This window comes from Chamaea fasciata, unplaced genomic scaffold (genome assembly GCF_029207755.1).
Source record: "Chamaea fasciata isolate MVZ Bird 193981 ecotype frontalis unplaced genomic scaffold, bChaFas1.0.hap1 SCAF_1, whole genome shotgun sequence".
NCBI lineage: Eukaryota > Metazoa > Chordata > Aves > Passeriformes > Sylviidae > Chamaea > Chamaea fasciata.
The window spans coordinates 51,122,295-51,144,678 of record NW_027094086.1 but is presented as its reverse complement, the minus strand read 5'-3'; the positions used below and the strand labels follow the sequence as shown (position 1 = coordinate 51,144,678).

Sequence of the window (22,384 nt, the reverse complement as noted above, 5' to 3'; positions counted from 1 at the left end):
TAGCCATGCCTCTGACTAAGCATGCAAAAACCTCTGAAGTTCTCTTATTCCTGGATCCCAAAACTATTTCATCTGCAAATCTAAGCCAGCGTGAGTTGCAATTGCTACCAAAAGATAGACAAGGTCAATTGTGAGTTTCAGCATGATTACCCCTCCTCTTCAGCAGAAATTTAGAATGTAGAGCCCTTGAGTTTCCATCTCCAGACATACTGTATTGGATTAAGCGAATATGGGGGGGAGGGGGGGGGGAAGAGGTTTAACATACAAAAATTCCCCCAAAAACTATTCACCTACCAAAATACTTCAAAAAATAAATAAACTTGGGAGTTACACAGAAACTCCTACCAAATTCAGACTTCCACAGAACACACCTGAAGACAATTATCTTCTGGCAATGACTTTTGGTTGCTCTACTCACCACACCATTATAAATACACAGTACATAATTAGAGAGAACATCAGTTTCTCTCAGACAGTCCAATTCTGAAGCCTCTGATTTTCTCCCTCTTAGGACAGACACCAATTTTTTATTACTATACTCTAAAAAGTATATTACTAAATGTGATGCAGAAACACTAAATGTAATGCAAGAATAGAAACATATAAAGCTCTGTAAAAACGTAAGATGACATGACACAAGCTATACAGCATATTATTTTCATGTATTACCCATGCATGTCCAATGGCATTAATTTACAACAGTAAAAAGCAAAGCCATTTAGTACATACAGAGCTCTGAGAATTTCAGGTGTGAAACAGCAGTTTCTCACAAAAGCTGAGAGTTCTGTTGTGCGTTAAGTGCAGAGAGTAAAACTCCATATCACTGCAACTCTATCTTGTGTATGCACAGGAAAATGTATGGAGTAGCTGAAAATATTTTCTCTGCAAGAAAATTAATTGACCTGAGCGCAATATTCCTATATCAAAGGCGCAGTAGTTCAGTCACCTTCCACATCAACATAAAAATTTATCGCAAGTGATGTCAAAATCCACTAAGCCCCACTTTGTTTGTTTATTACTGATTCATTGCTGGAGGCAATTTGCTCCATCCCCAACTGGGCTGCATTAGCAGGCTGACTCAAAGTGGGGAGCACGAACCACCTCTGAAAACAGATAGATTTGAACAGAAACAGATGAGGTTTGCCCACGAAATCTATGGCATAGCTGCGTGATAAGGCAGGTATTTTCCATCTTTAGGTGGGTAGTGAGTATCTGCAGAAACAACAATAACTCAAGTGACTTAAGAGTTCATCTCCCCGAACTATTACAGGAACGAACCTATACTACATCCATTATCCCATTATACAACTGCAGCCATTACGCAGTTTTTGAATGATGTAAACTATTCCCACATAGGTGGACCTGCACATAACTGTGTGTACATAAGATCAGAGTAATCCTTTTCTAGTCCCAATCACCGCCTCACCTCAGCTAATCTTACTTCTTTTGGATACCTGAGACCCTGTTTGGAAACCTTCAGCTATTTTTAAAAGTCACCCTGCTTTTCAAACTTCTGATTCTGTTCACAGTGTAGAAGCCAGCAAAAAAATCAGCTGCAGTCTCAGAGCCTTGTAGTGCTGAAGACTCCAGTAAAACTTGCCCCTGTCATTAAAGAGAGGAAACAGAACCCAACCAGCTTTCAGCTTCCCAAAGCTCTGTGATCTAATTCTACACAAAAGGCTTAATAAGGTTTAGGCTCATAATACAATTAGTAATTTAGCTCACAAATTAGACTATCTATTAACACTCCAGCAGAGACATCAGCTATATGAGGATTAAGAAGGAATCTGCTGCTCTCAATATGGGAGTGAGAACTTGAATGCTTTAATAGGCCACTTCAGCTTCTGTTAATGCGAACATACATTGCGTTGAACAGGATGATGTGAGCACGGCCAGCAATCTGCTCATATATTGAAATTTCATCAGTAGGAACCATAATAATAATTTGCACAGTAAGTACAGAGTGGCAACTTTTGAGCTCATCTTAAATCATAATTTTCACTAGTAAAAATCTGTACCATTAGTGTGAAATATACTGCATATGCATTAGAAGGGCACATAGAAACGAGGGCCAAAATTAACAGGTCAGCATGGACAAACCTAAGTCAACCCCAAGTTGACTTAATAATATATTATATCACACAGTATTTGACTGCAATATTTGAATAAAGAAGTAACGCTCTTCCAAATCTTTGCAAACCACATTTATTCTGTCTCTATTAAGAATGGAAGCCAACACATGTAATAAAAGATTCTTCGTCATCTTCTCCCACCAACAGTGCCCAAAAGATTTTTAAAAAGAGCTGGTATCTCTAGCATGCCTTCTTAAAGGCACGTTGCTCACACAGAAAGATATTCCAGATGAGTATTCAAAGGTAGGGAGGTACCCACTCTACTTATCATAAGAAATTAAAATTTCAACTGCTGTGTTTGAAAAGTGCTGTTCCAATTTTCAGAAAACTATACATGTAACTACATTTCTACAAAATGCCAATATTGGTGTGTTCATGCTGACTTGTGTTAACACCTGATTTACTTGCAATAACAGGAAATTCTTCTAATTATTTTGACAGTACGCCTAAAACTGACTGTATTCATCTTGAGGTTTTAAACTTGTGTTTGTATAATTAGGGCCAGTACTACTAATTTTTTTTTTGCTTGAAAACAAACAAACAAAAAATCTTCGTCAGTTTACTTCACACTCTAGTAAAAACCATTCACACCCAAATAATATTATGAACAACGTCCATCTGGTCTGCAATCGAGATCTGCCCGCTGTATCTCATTCCCCACCAGCACTGCCTGCTGTTGCTATCAAGTGTTCAGTGTGAATGCACTCACTGCAAAGCAAGACTTCAACTTCACTCATTCACAGTACTTACTCATAAGCACATGCTTTGCTGTCATGTGTGTCATTTTGGTCTTATCTGTCTCAAGGAGAAATAAAAAAGGCAGCCCCCTTAAGTTGTTATGAATGATACTCAGGCAGCCAGGAATTTTATCCCCAAGCTTCCACCACAGCCACACAGAGGCTCTGCAGCCTTCTGAAAACATGCACATACTTCTCCAAACTGTACGGGTAAAAGTGTCCCACAGCAACACAGGAAGCCCACATCAGAGCTGCCATCCTGCAGGCTCAGCTCTCTCACCAGCTCAGCCACTGCTGCCCAGAGGATTGCACAAATTATTCGAGGAGAAGTTGCACAGAGACCTCATAGCAGCTTTACAGTACCTGAAAGGGGCCTACAAGGATGCTAGAGAGGGCTAATTCATCAGGAAGTGTAGTGGTAAGACAAGGGGAAATGGCTTCCAACTGAGAGTAGATTTAGATTATATATTAGGAAAAAATTCTTTACTGTGTGGCTGGTGAGACACTAGAACAGGTTGCTCAGAGAAGTTGCAGATGCCCCAGTGTTGAAGGCCAGGCTGGCCAAGGTTTGAGCAACCTTGTCTAGTGGGAGGCATCCCTGCCCATGAAAAGAGTTTTGGAACCAGATGATCTGCACAGCCCCATCCAACCCAAGCCATTCTACGATTCTATTTGTGAAACACAGTGATGAGGAGCTGACATAAAGAGAGAAAAGGCAGAGGAGAGAGTTCAGGAGGTAGCAGGTAAGTACTCTGTATTCTTAAAGGTGGCCTGGTGGTTAACAGCTTTGTTAAATATGTATTATATTTGCTGGGGAATACATTGTACTAAAACACAATTTTGGAACTGAGAGCAGGTAAGAACCCTCCCTCTTCCCCTGCACAAAATTCCACAGTACACAGCTCTGGAAGATTACTATAATTGGCCAATTCTTTCTTTCATTGCTAGACCACTGGGCAGAGTCAAAGCACTGAAATCATGGGAATGGGGCTGCTTATGAATGTCACATATTTACTCAAAGCCCGTTTCAAGCATACAGATCCTTTTTTTTTTTTAAGTTCTCCTCCCAAAGGTCTAGAAATACACATTTTTTAATCCTGGCATACAAGCAAGAATTAATTTTTCACTGCTACAAATCTAGTGTGACACTCTGCAGTTTGTGAAGACTTCAGCAGACTGAGTTCTGGAAACGTGAGATTTCTCACTCACAGCCAGTGAGTGGCTCCAAAATGGTTGTTTGAAAAGCTGTGATCCATCCACTAGGAGCATTGATTTGAAGCAAACAAGCATGTCAGATCCTGTGTGACTGAAGGAGATTTACTGTGGTGGACCAATCCATGAAACCACAAGCTTATGCCCATTTTGAAATTAAATGTAATTCAAAAATATGGACAGTACTCACTGCAGTCTTGGGGTTTGGGCTACACATCAGAAAGTGGTCCCATTTTTTGCAATGGCCTCAACAGAAATGACAGGCAAGCAGAAACTTTAAAAATGCAAGTTTCCATGTTGCAGCCTAAACTGCAACCCAACCCATATAACCAAAACCTCTGAAAGTTTCTGACTGAAGCCAGAACAATTCCACCGCTGCTGCTTTCCATTTCCATTCATCACCAAGTCATTACAGATACCTTCCAAAATAAAAATTTAGATCTCCAAAGGCTGTATGGGTTTCTCCGTAGAAATCAGAGAAAAAATTCCAAACACAGCAGACAATGCATGCACTGTTTACATTCCCTAATTCCCCTTGAGTTGACCTTGGCCATTCAGCTAGATAAAGCCCAGACAGTCTTTATCTGAAATTCTCAGTCTGAACATATGCTTCACCCCTACTCCAAGTCAGAATTAATATCTGCTCTTCAACACTCCAATTCCACTACATGACAGAGGAAGGTACAAGTGAATAAGGCTGAAGTTCACAGTCAGGAATGATCTGCCAGTGAATCAACCCACAGGCACTACAGTATGTTTGTCTGTGATTGAAAATAGAAGTAGCTGAGGAAAATTTTTAAGGGGTTATTTCCACATCACTTCCCTGCATGGATAGCCTTATGCTATGTACTTGGCTACAACTTCAAGAACACTTCAAGGCTTTTTTATGTTCACACCTTTCTGTGGCCAGAGAAAGTTTTTAACCAGGATAACATTTAAGTGCCCAAAATTCAGGATGCAAAGATGTACCAGATTCTCACGGACAAACCTTCCGAAGAGCAACTGTACATATAAAGATCCAGCTCTGAAGCTTCTGCAAGACTCATTTAAAAACCCTCTTCCATATCTGCTGGTGGTGCATGGCTGCTGCAGAAATCAGGGGGTTTGCTCGTCAAGAGTGTATTTCAGCCTGTCATGGGCTCCTGGGCCCTATGCAATTTCAATGCATATTTGCTCTAATGGGCGTGTGCTTGTCTCAAACACTCTTAAATAAATAAAACAAACCCCAGCGTTCTCCAAATGCAGAAATGAAAGTGCTATACCAATTCACATAAATCCCTTACTAGCCTAGATTTATGGAGGCAAATCTAACAACAATTCTTGAAGTAAAAATAAATAAAACACACTTCACAAACTTTGTATGTGGTCTTCAATCCATGTGGTTTGCCATTGCCAAAAACAACAGGTACTAATGTCGGGCAACATAAAGGCTTCCATTCCACATTTCCACCCTCTAAGGTTTTAAAAAGATACTAACTTTAGCTGTATTTTGGTTTTGTTGGTTCCTCAACACAATGTCTGTGATGCTCACAGACCTAATCCCAAAAGGTTTCTTTCCCATTTAGAAAGTTGCTTGCAAAGGTTTTCCCCTGAGCTAAGACACAGTCAAGATGACATCTCTCACAGAGTAAAAAGGGCATCAGCTGCACAGTGCATCAAAATTATTACTGGGACAACAATTTATCTTACATAACTGAGGAATTACTTCAGTATCAAGCTGTCTCTGCAGAAGTTAAAAAGAAAAAGCTTAAGTGATGTGTTATGTAAAGTGCTTATATTAAAGTGTTGAATGCAGTGCTTTGTAAAATAATCTTCATCTACTCTGCGGAATTCAGAAAAGGTAACATTAAAGGAAAAAGGCTATAGCTATTTTCAGTCATTAACATAAGAACTACCCCACTGAGAACTGTGGTTCCTGGAAATGTCCATAACTGCTTCTATCTCCTAAACATGTGACAGTATTTAACAATGTTTTTGAGTTTCCAGGGAAAACTGAAGCTAGAGGTAGTGAGAAGTGGCTGCCGTAGATTTTCTCTAAGTATGTTTTGGGGTTCTGAACTATCACCTTCCTTTTTTTTTACTGTTTTGTAAATGAAAATTTAGCAGATTGCACAACCACGGGGAAAGGAAATTTAAAAAAAAAAATCCGAACTAGTCTGGCTATGAAGATCCTCATCCATGTCACAGTCAAACACCAGAGCACAGAGTTAAATCTGGATCTCCTATACCTATGTGGGAGTTCTGATCACTATGCAACTATTAAAACAGGCATTTAAAAAATGCATACAAATATATATACATATACACATACACACACACACACATTTGTCTTCTTCATGCTGTCCTCCAGGGGTGTGGTTCATGTTAGGCAATGTCATCCCAACGTGGAATCAGACAAGTCACCAAGCTCAGAAAGTTCCACAGAGAGAAAATAGTTCCTTGGTTAAGATTCTATGACTTATCTAAAACAGTTAAATAAAAACTGGTATTACATTACAGAAACACTATTAACTTCCAAATTAATCATCAGAACCCTGTTGTTCCTGAATTACACTGATTGACAGAAATGCCAATGCAATTACTATATGCTATATATAGTCCTGACAGGTGTGCAAACAGTGTCAAACACCTTGAAACAAAAATATTTTCTTTCAAGTTTCTGCCACACCTTTGAGCACACACTGAGCAGGCTGCACAGTTGTTAGGAAACATTGGACTTCTCACAGCGGGTGAGAAGGATGGAAGATGGAAGAAGCAACAATGAAATTTTTCAAACAAAACAAATATCTAAATCACGTAAGAAGAAAGAGCAACTGCACTAAACTAAGCAGCTACAGAGGAAACAGTTATGTCTGCTATGGTGCCTCACACAGTTCACTGAGATGGCAATTGACTTTCATGTTTGTTTTCAACTGTTTGCCGAACTGTTCATTGGAACAGTAAAAAGCCATGAAGGTAAAAATAACAGAAGCGAGAGAAACAGTTTCTATCGAGGTAGAGGACAATATAAATCTCTTTAGGAAACTGTCACTTTTTTTTTGAGATGTAACCTGGTAATGCTCTTTTTCTCAAAACTGGAGATCCTTTTTCTCAGAAACTGTGAGAAACTGCCGAGAGAAAGTATGTAGACTTGGTAACCAAAACTTTAAGATGTGCATACAGATGACCATTTTTTTTGTAACAAACTACTGCATCAGCCATAGAAAGATGACTAAGCATCAGCTGCCAAAATAAGAAATTATTTGGCCAGAGAGCGGAAAAAAAATACAACCCCCCCTGCCACTGCCTCTACACGTCAAGTACCCCATGAAAAATGCAAAGGTCTGCTAATGGGTAGTAACTCATCAACTTTAAGACAGAGACATACAAACTAGCACACAGATTACAGGCATATACACAAGTATGCAAGTGCACATAGCAGGGGTGGAAATTATTTATTCAGTCCAATGTATATTCACCAGAAAAAAATATTTGAATAGCCACTCAATTTATCTGTAACAACTCCATCAAGCAAACCTCAAGTATTAGGTTACTGATCCACTATTTATCCACCTGAAAGTAAACAGCAACTCCTGTAATATCCTCCTCAATCTTATGTTACAATCTTATCAGCACAATTAACAGCTCTTTCACTTAATGAGCCTACATTTATGTGCTACAGAATTAAAACAATGGTCCACTGACAAAAGTGTTCTATCCACTACATTATTTATAAATAGTCTAAATCATATTTGATTTTATAGTTCAGGATAAAAGATGCGACAGGATTCAAGATAACAAAGCATAATCTTTCTGAAAGCTTCCCCCAAAAAAACATCCCTTAAACATTAAAAAAGCCAAACAAAAAAACAACAAACAAGCAAAAAATCCCCCAAAAATATGTGTGGTGGGAAAAAAATTGTTCTAAAACAGGCATGTGATGCTCTGTTTCATTCTCCTAGAAGATGAAGAGCTGAAGTGATAAAAGAGGTAATTAGCTGTTAGTTATTCCAGAGCAAAAACACATTTCTAGTGATTAACAAAAAAAATGCTGTAAGAGATATTTATAATAGCTTAACAGTGAAGAAGATTAAAAAGACAAAAAACCAAGGGAGAGCAATAAAAAAAGATAATCTACCCCTCAAAAAAATCCCAGTCTAACCAAAAATTATTATTCTAAATCACGGTAGATTTCACACGGGGGGCGGGGGGGAGGGGGAAAACAAAGTCTTAAGCAAAATGTTGGGTTTACATAATTTCGCAGAAAAAAATTAAAGATTAATTCACATCATTACATTTAATCATATGTGTAAAAATAAACAACTATTGCTATGTAAAAGTGTCAGAAGACATATCTGAGCCTTGACGACATTATTAAAAACAAATGTGTTGAAAACTAAGACAATAAAAAAAAAGAAAATGTGAATTATAAATTCACTTCTGTTTTCCACAAATAATTCAGCTGCCTTTTAGACTTCAGAGTATTTTTTCACATCTTTTTTTCTAGTAATGTTCATCTCTTCCATTCTTGCAGCAAATGCTATACCTTCTTTCCCACCTTTCCCCCACAAAACACACTAAGTCTAACCTTTTTTCAGAACTCCTTCCTGCTAATATTGCCATGATTTTGTCTGAACAACTGTGGTCATTACTTTTTTTTTTTCTATCATTGCTCCTTATGTGGCAAAGGGTCACTGTTGAGTCAGATACTTCTTGCTGAGACTATCTTTCCTATTCTCTGCAGGTACCGAGCATGGGTATGGCTTAGAGGCATAAATACACCTTAATTTTTACTGTTATTACTCTCAGGAATCTGGGCACAAAAATACCTTCCCCTCATTTTTAAAGCATATATGGCACCTCACCCTCTGTACCTCCTCATAGCATTAATGGAAGCCACATGGCTTGAAAACCAACACACCACCTCCTTACACCAAAAGGAGAACAGAATTCCACTGACAGCAACATCATCTCTATAGATAATTATCCTGAAATAGATCAGAAAGGTTCTTAATAGGTTGTGAGGAGACATGTACTCATGCAAAACTAAAGGTTATATATTAATCATGTTGATTGATCCTTAAAGAAAAGCTTATCAGATCTCTGCAGAAATAATTCTTGTATTTAAAACACTAGGAAAGTACTACAAATTTCTCCGTAGTTTCATGAATTTTATTATGTATTTTTGTCATATCAGAACATTCATTCGTCTTTCTGTTGAATACTAACACTGATACTGAAATCAGCCTTTTTATATGTAATTAGAAGTTCATTTGTATTGTAATCAAACTGATGCAAACAAGCCACCAATGGATTAAAATTCTTTAGGTCACAAAAATCCATCTATTTTCACACCTCCCCACCTCCAAATACACCTACATTCTCACAAAACCTAGCTTACAGCCCTTTCTCTTTCTAAGCTTAGAAAAATGGATTTAGAGATGCAGCTACACCTAGTGATCAGCAGCAGATCACAGCAGGCAAAACTCTGGAAGACATGACAAAATTCACAAAGAAGTATCTGAATATATTCGGGTTAACAGATTGACATAGGAAATTTTATTGCTACTTTTTTTTGCTAAATATATGACCATATGCTCCAAATTGGTATCAGTGTCTTGAAATCCTGTTTTAACACATAACATTACACAACAGAAATAAGAGAAACGGAAGTTATCAACAAAATCAAATGAAATTAAAGGAAGTATGGAAAAGATTCTCAATTTTTCCTAAAGAAAATGAGCAGATAATTCAGCTGCATTTGCACATTAACAGTTTGTTCCTGGGAAAAATTTCAAAACTACTACTTCTTTACACAAGAGTCATAATTGTGAGCTGAAAGGTTTGTAATTGCATGCCATTTCCTGGGGGAACATCTTCAGAATTTAGTGACATAGCATAGAAGTAAGTGTTTGACAGTGATACTAACAAGTTTTAAACACTATCGGTATCCCTCTCAAAAAGCCTTTCCTTTAGCATGAAGTTGCAACACGTGAAATGAGTTCACTGATCCTGACCCCACAACATCACTGGACTTTGTTCCATGAAGTCTACAGTTATCTTCCCCCCAGTTGAATCCAAGGATGCACACTCCAGGGGTATTCTCAGCAGGAACATATAAAACTGGCCTGGCCACCAGCAACTCACCTGTTTGACATTTTCGCTGACCGTGGCAGGGTGTGGGTGCGCGCACATGAGAAATAAACCATCCCCACATGTCTCCATGTCACACTCAAATGACAATAGTGAGGTGGAGTTCAGAAGCTTTGCTCACTCTACCCTAACATGTTTTGTGATTTGCCTGGGGATTTGGTCTCTCTAGCTGTCAATCTAGCAACTTCTGTGAGGACTGAAGACATTATTATTTCACATATTGTTGCGCTTATATTGTTTCAGGACACTGTGATTTCTTTTCCTCGTGAATTCTGACAGCCGCTAAATCATGAGACCAAATGAACACCATACCATTTTTGCACCCAGTATTCTTGCAGTATTTTGTAAGATTTATTTTTAATTTCTGATGATGTTTCATTACTATCTTTTGAAACCAAAACAGCTAAATAAAATAAATTTTTAAAAAACCATACCCACCACAGAGTTTCTTTTTTGATGAACTGTGCCACTTCCAAAGCCCTGACTCATTTTTACCTGAAGTATTCTGAAGTACATCCCAGTTTACAAGGTAACACAAACTTTACTTCATTTGTTGTAACTGCAAAAACTTTTTTAAAAAACCAAAAAAACCTAAAAAACAACATCACATTTAGAAGCAAATTTTTCAAAATGCTTCCATTAATTTGCTGGAGTATTTTAAATATGAATAGTTTTAAATGTAAAACAGAAATCAAGTCATTCACCTATTCACCTAACAGCTGTAATAGCAGCAGCAAAAACCTCTTAACAGCGGGAAGTTTGGTTTTAGATTCTTCCCCCTCAGCTCTCACTGTTTAGTGAGGCCAAGTCCATGCTATGACCTGTAGCTGGAATAGTTTTGTAGACGAGCTGACAAACTGCATCAGCTACTAGTAAAGCTGCATCTTCACTGGCATATTTTACTTCCCTTAGAAGATGCAAGAATACAGACTTGATGGATGTGTGGAGAGAAAGAAAAGTGGGTGGAATAAACAATGCAAACAAAAGGAGAATTTGCTAAAGTGAGGTGGAACTACACTTGGAGTTCTTTGTTGCTAAAGTGATCAGAATACCTATTACAGACATTTAAACAGAGATTCTGAATACTCTGAGAAATCTCTTTAAACGCAGTTAATTATACCAGAAACTTCTTATTTTCTAGACATTGCCAGGAGCTTCATTTCAGCTAGGATAGGACCTATGAAGACTTAACCTATATTCTTTCTTTTCTCTGCAGTCACCAAACATCAGCATGATCACAGTAAGTTTCAACTTCAGTATGTCAAACTTCTTCCCTACACATCTCTTTTCTGGAAAATGTGATCCTTCTTTTTAAAGTGCCTAGACCCAAAAATGAACAGATGAATCTAAGGCACAACATCTATTCAGAATGCAAGGTTTTGTATTTTTAATCCACTGAATAGCTTGAGAATTAGTATTCTTTACGTAAAACCTATACTACTCACTAGGAAATGTAATTTTCAAGTTTTGTACAGCAATTTTTCTCCTTTACTTCTCTTCATACTTGCCACTAGTCCTGGTTCATTATGAATGGCTTCTCACAAGCATTTTTAGTCAGTCTGTCCAACCATCTCACTGCAATAGGACTCATTCCTTCCCAGAGAAAAACTAAAACTTTTTAAACCAGTGCCATAGAAAGAGCGTTGATATACAACCTCCGTGCTTTTCACAGCAAAAAAAGAATATAACAGACTAATAATAGCCCTCCCTCCATAAGAGTCATGTTGTAACCAAGAAACACCAGTTTCAGAATTCAGGCTGCGTGTACATTTACATCTACCTGAATACGAATGCCTTCATAAAAACACAGTTTCCAAGTTCTATTACACATTTCCTTGCTTTCAATTTCGGCTCCCCGTTTTTGTATTTGACAGAACTCATCCCATCCAGACCCTTAATTTTATGTGAGATCAAGTATTTAAGTTTACAATGTCCCTTCTAACTTCCCTTATCTCTATGTTTGACCTAAATCCCTTACAGGAGTGCATTACTTTCCCTGGCCTGAATAATCTACCAAGGAACGTGGATGAGGGAACATGGTGGAGTCAAGTGGCATTTTCTATGACTGAACACCACTTTTCATGGGCTTTTGTAATTTTAGCATTCAGTGAGACCAACTTAATAACATTTCGCTAAAATTACAAACAAAAGCAGCTAAATTAGGTGTGCTATAGTTTCTCAGAAAGAAACTAAAAAAATAGTAAAAAAAACCCAAACCCATAACTAATCTTGCAGAAAGAGTCCAGCTACTTTTAAAAACTTAGGATAAGCAGCACTGTCTACTTAAAACAATGTTTTCAGTAATATCTCTTGAATTCAAATTCTTGAGATCATTTACTTCTTGAACTGATGAATTCAGAATTTTAAACTCTTTAGTTAAAGACTCAGAGAAAATCTCATTGTTATTAACTGTTAAGCTGCTTTCAAAAGATTACTTGAAAGCTCCCAGGCCTTAAAAAGCCAAGATCTGATCTTTCAGTAAGATTATTTTCTAAATAAGAAACTCAAATAAGACAATAGCTGAACATAACATTAGAACCAATCTTTGTGAAACAAATCAGTCAGTTTAGAAAAGGGCAAAAATAAAAATGAAACTATAAATGCCATAGACACGTAATTGACACACTGTAATTCTTTGCTTAGAACATCTGTGGAGTTGGCTTTGTTTCTTTTTTCTTTGTTTGTTTTTAAACTTTTCATAGGTTAGTCATATAACTCCCTTCTGCAATAAGGGACCACTATTACAAAAGATAACTACCCAACCCAAAGATGGATTTTTCTGTCATTTAATTTCCATGACGCTAATGCATCCAGGTTTTAACAAAAGAAACAGCATTTTTTACCCCCAAGCAAAAATGATACCCAGACACAAGCTTCATATGGTAAAGTAAAAAAATGGAAATTTTATCAGTTTTGTGCCAAGAATCAATACTAAAAGGAAAAAAAATCTGTACATGCATCTTCACAAATAATCTTTACCTTCAATATTTAACATACATATACATATGCACATATGGGGAGAAAAATGGGCAGATTCTGCATCCCATGCCATCCTCTGCAATCTCACTGAAATGTGTGAATAGCAGCCTCCGTTATTGAGTACTTCAGATGGTGTGGAACTGCACCCTTGGAATAACTGTATGCACAAGTCATTGGTGAATTGTTTGCGGTTTATAGCACTGTTCCCTCCACAGCGTCTGTCAGGTAAATGAATACAACGGATACAAATCAAACAGTAATGCGGGATTTTTCTTCAGCAACACGAACGGCACTTCAGTGCTGATCCCAGTACAGTATCAGCACACTGCATGCACAAGCCATTTAAATATCCAGAAGAGCCGCCCCAGCTTAACTTTAACAAAAAGCAAGACAGTTCACACAGGTCAGCAATGAGTTACAGATCTATCTTAATAAATCAAGTGCTCCCATTGAAGTCTGGACACTAGACTTCCAACATTAATGAGCTGTAGAGCTAATATAACTGAGTCCAGTTTCATAATTCGCTGCAGAGCATACCTTCCTTCTAACAGGAGTTTGGAAAATATTTCATCATTGTTATATATCACCTTGGAACAAAATGTTTTTCTACTTGGAGATCTTCTGTCTCATTTACAGCAAGAATGCTCTCAAGAAGTTAGGGAAATGCAGCTACGTATACAAGAGGTCCCTGGAACCAAACATAAAACCAGAATTTTATTTTTTTTTCTAGGAAGTTTTAAACCAGACCACCAATTCCCAGCCATAAAACTTGGTTTAGCTAGAGTGCTCCATAGAAGCAACATGTAACGTGCAAAATATAAACTATTCTGCAGCCTGAGCACCAAGGAGTCAGAAGGATTGCTTCCCACCAGATCAAAGCACACTTCGCACGAGCTGAGGACCAGATGTCTTCAATTTAACGTGCTTTCAGTTGCACTAACTTCATGTTCGGAACAAAACAAATCAAAAAAAAAAAAAAATTCCGAGGTTAGTCTTTGCAGTGGAGCACACAGAACTATTTCACAATCCAAATTTCAGTCTAAAATTACGGGTTTCTCCAGCACATAAATAGGACAGGGGTGCAGGCAAGGGACTCGAGACCAAAATAACCATCTGCAGGTTTGGGGCTTCGGGAAGCAGGAACGCCGGTGCTGATGGGGCACTTCGCCGGGCTCCTCTTGGCTAGGAATGCCGGCACCCCTCAGCCGCGGGCAGCTTCTGCCCTGCCCTCTCAGGTGACGCTCTGGGGGCTGCAGAGAGCGCCCGCGGGGCCGGGGCTTTCCCTCCACCTCTGCCGGCGTCTCACAGCCGCACCTCCGGGCAGCGCCGAGGGCGGGGAGCGGCGGGGGCCAGTGCCCAGGCACCGGCGGGCGGGCAGTGCCGAGGGGCCCCGCCGGCCCCTCCGCGGAGCACCGCAAGCCCTCCTTCCCCCGTCGCCAGCCGCGGCGGCGGGCGGAGCGCCGGGGACCGACTCACCTCGCCCCTCCGCCTCCCGTGCCGGGGCAGCGGGAAACTTTCGAGAAGTCAGCGGCAGAAAAACGCCGGAGCGAGCCCGAGTCCCGCCCGTCCCTCCAGCCCTGCCCTAGGGCTGTCCGAGCCCCGCCAGCCTCTCGACCTTCCATCGGGGCTCAGGGGCGCCAGCGGAGCCCCATCCCGGCACCGCTGCCTCCTTGGGACACTTTTTCCACCCCATCGACGCAGCGGTTCCGAAGTGTCAGACCCGTCAGGGGGATGGGGATGGAAAAACAAAAGAAGAAAAAAAGAAAAAAAAGAAAAAATATACAGAAGAAAACAAAATCCCAAACGAAACCCCCACCGCCTCCGAAGTGCCCGCGCTCCCCCCTGCCCCTCCGCCCTGGCCCCCGGGAAGGCTGCCCGGCCCCGGGTCGGCGAGCCGACTCCTTCCTTACCTGTGAACGTCTGCGCTCCCCGCTGCCAGCAAAAGTCCGGCCAAAGTAACCAGGCAAGTTCCAACTTTCCCCATATTTCCAGCCCTTCCTGCTCCGAATCCAGCAAAGTGCCAAAGTGTTTGCCAAAGTAGAAGGCGCCCCTCTCGCCCCCTTCCAGTCCAGTGGGGCAGGCGAGGAGGGGGCAGCGGGACTCCCGCACTTGGTGCTCCGCGGGCTGTTCTCCCCTCCTCGCCCTCTCTCCGCTCTTAAGGGCAGGGAAGAGGGTGCGAAGTGGCCGGCGGCCGCCCACCCGTCTGCCTTCCTCCGGCCGCGCTGCTGCCCCGGGGGCCGTGCGGGTGCCGCTCGCCTCCCCCGGTGCCCGGGGGGGCACCTTTAATCGCGGAGCCTCCTCGGCCGGCGCCGCCGCTCGTCCCGGCTCAGCTCGGCTCCCTGACTGACTCGCGGTCCCCCCCGGCGGGCGGGCGGGCTGAAGGGAGCGCGGAAAGTCACGCCCAGCCGCCGGCGCCGCCGCTCTCCCCCGCTAGAGGGCGAGGCGGCCGGGCCCCGCCGCCGACAGCAGCTTGGGGGCGGCCGCCGCCTGCGAGGGCGAAGCGCTCGCGTCTCCTTCCCGCCCCGCTGCCCCGAACGCGACTCTGTTCGCCGAGGAGGTGGTGGCTCCGTGCCGGGCAAGGACGACGTCGAAAGTTCGCGGACAGCGCGGGGAGAAGAGAAGAAGGAACAACAACAACAAAAAAAAATCTCAGCCAGGCGTCTCGGTAACTTTGCCGCGGGCCGGCCCCGGCCAGAGCCGCAGGCGCTGAAGTTGTGGTCTCCGCGGGTCGCTGCCCCGCCGCGACGGGGCCCCGCGGGAGCGAGCGGTCCGGCCCCGGGTCAGCGGTCTCGCCCCCGCCCCGCCGCTCTGGCGCTGCTCCGAGCACCGGGACACGGAAGGGGAAGCGCAGGAGAGGGGGAGAGCGCCGGCTTTCCATAAGCGCTTCGGTTTGTTTGTACAGGCTGTCTGGAGTCTGTCGGAAGAACTAGTTGGAGGCCACCGCTCAGCCTTCCGCGCGAACCGCAAGCGTGAGAGCCCTGCCCGCACGGCGAGCGGCTGATTCGGAGAGGAAATTAAGATGTAAATGGGTTCTCCGGGCTGGCGAGGAGCGGCACTGTCTCGTACATTAATTGCTTCGCGTTCGCGTGCTGCTCATAAAACTTAATCTCCTTGCCTAGTTGCCTTGTAGGAGCCGCCCTTCGCCCCTCCGGAGCGTTTCGGGAAGGGATCTCTGGAGAGCGCCCAGCCCGGGCCCCGGTTCACGGGCGCAGCTCTTAGTCCTGCCAGTGAAGAAAAACGTCAGGAATTAGCAGGGTTATAGGCGTAGTGATGGAAATAAAATAACATTAAAATGGCAGTTATCTCTCATCGTTTGTAGCGTGTGACTTGTGGCATTTATCTCCGCGTCACGTCTGAAATACAGCTGCTTGACAGCCGTCTTCCCACTGGGGCTTTGGCTCCTGGTGTCCATGGCACTGCAAGGATGTGTTTGCTGGTTTTAAAACAGTTCTAAAACTAAAGTGGGGCTCTAGAGGTGGAAATATTTTTGTTGGCCCTCACTTTCAATCAAGGCTTTTCCTTTCAAGTGCAACTGTGGCCGAGTTTAATGCCTTGTTTATTCCGTGTGGGTTACTAAAACGATAAAAGCGAGAATTTAGGTAACGCTGGTTTTAAGAGCTCGACCTCAGGTTCTAGGTTCTGATTTTTCTCCAGCACAGGTCCTCTACTTTCCATGCTGCTCTTTCATGTAGTTAGCCGGCTTCGCTGCCGCTTTCGATTGAGCTCTAAACTATACCCATCCCCCACTTGGCCGTGCGAGCTCCAACATAATTAGTTATTTGTGCGTATTCCGAACTACTTTTCCATACAACACATTAAGTCCGAGCTTAGACACACAGCTGTATCATTTTCAGTGATCGCCCAACCATGTTGTTTCCGGGACGCTGCTCTGTTACGTTTTGGGTGATGCATCTGCGACTTGGCGCAATCTTCGCGAAAGGGACGCGAACTTCGGGATGTGTGGGGCTGCGGCAGCTGGCTCAGAAGTTAACGCGAGGGGGCAGAATAGCATTAATTGTTGTGTTTCCTGACGTCAGACTTTTCAATAGCAACTATTCTCTTAGTTTGTTGTTTGCCTAGAACTTCAGTCTTCTCCCGCCCGCACCTCCCCAACCCCCCGCACAAAGACGCTGCCTGAATTCCCCGAAGCCTTGGTAACCTATGGGTGTTTTGCAGTAAAAATTCAAAATTTTTCAATTTTGTTTTTTTTTTCGTGGTTACATAATTAAGATAATTTCTATTTTCTTTTAAAACTGCAGTTATAGCTTCCAAAAATTAGAAACTATAGCTGGTCTAGAAAGTGTTAGCTTTGTTGCACAAAACTTTAGAAAACTCAAGAAGTGTCATAAGTAATTTAACTTGCAACGAAATAAACTTTAAAATTTGTCTTCTATTAGATCTGCCACTAAAAATCCAGAAGTGAGCAGTTACACCAGTGTTTATGCTAGTAATGACCTCTCTCGGTTCAGAATGTCCAGAAATTGTGTCTCTGATAAGCTATGCTGTGTGGTAAAGTATGGTGTTCAGTCATGTAACAGTAGCTCTTCATCCTGTCTTTGTCACAGGGAATTGTAAAAATCCACGTCTATATTCACAGCTATCTGACTTTAGCTTAAAGAAGATGAGCTAGAAAGTTGCCGAGTTCTGAGGGTTACAGAAGAGCATTATAAGAGTGTTTGGTCGCAGTCACAGTGGGAGCGAGGCTAAAGAGCTTGACCTTCAAAGATACAACTGGTCTGCTTTAATTACAGCAAATCTAAGAAACGGTTGAGCTCCAGGGAATTGCTTAACCAGCAAGAACAATAGGAAACACAGGTCATGCGTGGCTGATGGGGAATTGTGAGCTGTGTTTCACTGTGTTCAGTACTGGAGCATGCATGAAAACTGTCCAGAAACTGTACAAAAAGAACTAGAGCATCAGGAAAAGACTAGACAAACCCCACAGGTTCACTAGTGATTTGGTTCCAAGAATGCATTCAAGAGAGTTCATTAGAGGCTAAGCTGTGGCTGGAGAGGGGATTGGAAGCATCTGCATGGAAAAAAAAAAAAAAAAAAGTACTTTGCTGATTGTTTTTCACTGACAAACAGACACTTAAGATACCTTGCATCTGTTCTTGAACTGGATCACCTCAAAGAAATACCTGTTTACAGTTCCCTACATAGATATACTTCAGCTGAGGAACATAGAAGTTCCCAATTATGATGAATAAAATTATTCCTGCTGAAAAGAGTCACAGAGTGAGATAGTAAGACATGTACAATAAGGAGAAAATCTGGTAATGGTCGTAACTAATTTCTAGATTTTAATGTACATCAATAGAAAATGCACATAACCAGCCTTCATTACAAAGATTTTGTTTTATTTAAATATGGAATTTGTATACATCCCACTGAGGGAAAATTAAACAACCTGATGATAAATTATGAATAATTACACTTTTCATTACAGGAACTTCCCTGGCAGAGCTGTGCTCCCTTCGTTAATCATTCTCTTGCAGAACCATTTCCCATATTCCAGATCTCTGAGCTACTTCTGGCAAATGATTTTGAAAATTTCAAACTGAACAAGAACTGTATTACTGGTTAGAGAGGTCTGATATCCAAATACTTACCATAATGTGGAAACAGGTGTTCTTGACCTATGTCAGGAAGAATCCTTCGGATAGGCATACATCTACGCTTAACAATTAGATCTATAGATTGTGTTTATCTATTTAGCTGTTACCTTTAAGATGCTAATGATATTCAAAGTGCTCTTCATTCTGTATTACTGGCACAAGAACAAGTAAACATGCCTCAAATTCTGTAAGATATCAAGGCCACCCTGCATAATCCGTAGCATGAAGTCACCCTTCCTATATTGATACAAAGCAAGAACACTCTCTTGCTCATGTTACAGCAGAAATAGAAAAGCAAAGACTCATATTCAAACATTGGAGGAAGGCCCAAACACCCTGCCTTTTTTTGACCTGTGACAATGCTGATTAAGTGGCCAAGAATGTGCCACACAGCTGTCACCTGATCTTTTGGTTCAGTAGCAGATAACATCACTCTCAAAGCTATTTTTTGCTCTGCAAAGTAGTTAGACAAGAGTGATTTTCACTAACTCACTCCATCTTGTTTTAAAACTCAGACAGACAAGCTTCATGAATCTTTCAGTGACACTGTTGTTTAAATATGATGGAAAAGTAATTTTCTTCTGGGACAGGGGCACATTTTCTTAGTTAAGTGCAGCTAGTGAGTGAAAGTATTATTTGCTTTGTTAGAAGAAAGACAGGCAATGATTCCAGTTCTCTGGTTTTATCAAAGCTACTTTTCTGCTCAGTGAAATTCCAGAGGCAATCCTTGGTCAGAAGAACCACTCAAAAAATATAACATCATCTCTGTAGGTCAAGGAAAAATGTGCTAAAAATTTTCTTTTCCATTTGGGGCTTTTCTTAAATACAGAGCAACTAATATTCACTTATCTTTTGGTAGCTTTATCTTCTCACCCAGACTTTTACTGATGCTCTTTGCCTTTTCACCACCAATTTTTGTCAAAAGCTACAAAAAGAAAAGTATGTGTGTTTATCTGTGTGCCAAGATTTATTGATTACATTATAATCAATTATATTCTGTTTCATAATATTTAATGTATTTGTAGATGCTATAATGGTTTCATTTGTCACTGAAGAGCTATTTCAGTGATAACTGTAAATCCTCCAGTGTTTATTCAAAAAAGCCTCCCAGTGCCTTTTTTTGAGGGGGAGGGTGTGGTTCTGATAATGTCCTTAAAAGATCACATCCACCCCATACTTTGTCTTTCCCTTCCTCCAAGGAAGCACAAAGAACTGTTTGGAATCTAATATCAATTTAAACCCATCTAAGCAGCTGCAGAAGTTGCTGCATACAAAATGTTCCATCTTCAGTAGAAGCTCATCATCTTTCCTGCTTATTGCTGCTGGGGTGTGCTTGCATTAGTACTGATCCCTGATCATTCATTTGGCACTGAGATGCACTTGTCACAACTGTGACTGCTCCCTATCAGATATTGCCATGTGTAATGTGACTGCCTCCTTCCTTCCTTCCTTCCTTCCTTCCTTCCTTCCTTCCTTCCTTCCTTCCTTCCTTCCTTCCTTCCTTCCTTCCTTCCTTCCTTCCTTTCCAAGCAACAATAATTATCCATTTTGTCCCAAGGACATCTTGCTTTATTCACTTGATCACTCTGAAATTTGGTGGTAATAAAAACCAAAGTCCTCTTTGTTTCCAGCTGCTAAAACCCTAGTTTTTTTTATAATAGCTGAGGAAATTCTATATGGCCACTACTGGCATTGATATTAAACCATAGTTGGAACTTGAGTGAGAAAACACATCCAGATTTTTGAGAAGTATTTAAAAGATTAGAGAGAAGCATTCTTTAATCAGAAATTGTTGAAACAGAAGTGAGAAAAAGGTCTGAAGTGTTCAAGTAAAACAGTGGCGAACTTCAAGATCTGAATGTCAGGAAGGGAGCAAAGAGCTACAGAACACACTGTACAGAGGTGGCTACTGCTAATTCAAACCCAAAAATAATTAACTGAATTGTGGAAGAATATCTATTTCATAATGGTTATAATAAGATAGGCAAGAGAAAGTGTAGCCTAAGCAGATAGAAGTTTGTAAGCTCATGACATTTTAAAGCCATGATCCACATAGTGTCCTTCTACCACTCGTGATTTGTACGGACAAGGAAGAACATGCACCTCATACCACATGGTGTTTGATGTATTTGCGTGTCTTCAAGCCAAATTATGTTTCATCTGATTGTCAGCATTTTATTAGAGCACTATTGTGTTTAACCATCTACAAAAACCTAAAACCATTGTGGCTTTTAACTCTACTCTTAGAAATATATCAGTCTGTATAGTATATGTGAGAAGCAGGCTTCCTCACATCTGAGCTTTCTGTCAGGGAACAGGGAGGGTCAGCTGCTCCCTAAGGGATGGGGTGCCAGGTCTACTGCAGCAAGACAGGTCCAAGATGAAGCCCAGCATAAACCTACACACTGGGACCTGGGTCATCAGGGTCCGTGATCAACACTTTGGAGACCAGTGCTCCTACACTATAGCTCCAGCAGAAACTCAAGCCCCAGGGTGAGCTGAAATGGTGCTTCTGGGACCAATGGGCAGAGGGTATTCCAAGTGAGGTAGATCAGACTCATTACTGCACTCAAAATCAGCTTACTTTTTTACCTTTGCATCTTCAAATGTATTACATGGCTTTTAGTAATTCTAACTTCTGATATCTTGTAAAGAAAAGCATCTGCACTGTTTTTCGTTTACTACTTGTTCTTAGCTTCTTCCAAAATGTGTGTGTCCTTAGCTGTGTCTCTGTCCTCCTTATCAGAAGATACATACAGGAGGTGAGGGCAAAGTAGTCCAAGTATGAAACACTGTTAAACAAACACCTGCCAAGAGTGTACAACCTTCAGATTTGTGTGAGGTTGGATAGGATTGGTCAGGAGCAGAAAGAAGTAGAAACACAATTGATTAAATGCAAATACTTGCAAATATTCATATATTCAGTCTTCAAAGTCTGTACAAATACCAACTGTAATATCATCTTTGTCACTCGTTGCTTTGATCTTGTCATTCATCTGGGTTAACATCCTTTTCTATTACAAATTTAGGCTTAATTTCATTGTCTTCAAAGTTCCATACTGTTCCACCTCTCCCTACTCATTTGAACTTCAAGTTGCTATTCTTTCTATTCAGTGCTTCTATAATCAACCATGTCAAGAAGTGAAACCATAAGAATCGAAATTTAGATGAGGAGTGTGAAGTAAGCTAACTTCTCAGTCTTCCAAGACAGAGTAATTGTTCCAAAGTAAATTAGTGCTTATTACATAATAGAAGGAACACACACTGAGTTTTACTAGCAGAGCTATAGCATTTTATTTTTTCTGCTAAAAATATTCTACTCCATCCCTCTCCATAGATAAACCACTTTCTAGAGGGCGTTTCTCTGCAGGCTTCTGTCAGATGGAACATTCCCTTTAGGAGTAATCCCTAGAAATGCCTGACAAAAGTTTGAGTTTCAGACATCTTCATAAAAGGCAAAGAACTGAAGCAGACAACTGAAAGTAATGTCTGATGCCATCAGTGCTGATATTGACTGATCATATCTGTGAGGGCCCTTCAGATGGTTTTTCCAGTTGGGAAAACATATTTCTGA

General features: G+C 41.1%; 1 protein-coding gene across 5 annotated transcripts in view; it reads right to left on the bottom strand.

The window, feature by feature from the left end:
- PTPRM (protein tyrosine phosphatase receptor type M) overlaps positions 1 to 15,614 on the bottom strand; it is a 440,953-nt gene extending 425,339 nt beyond the window's left edge. For all 5 annotated transcript variants that reach the window (XM_066183184.1, XM_066183199.1, XM_066183217.1 and 2 more), the window contains exon 1: positions 15,103 to 15,614. The gene's annotated coding sequence lies outside the window, so the exon portion shown is untranslated. The remainder of the gene's footprint in view (positions 1 to 15,102) is intronic.
- Positions 15,615 to 22,384: the final 6,770 nt, after the last annotated feature.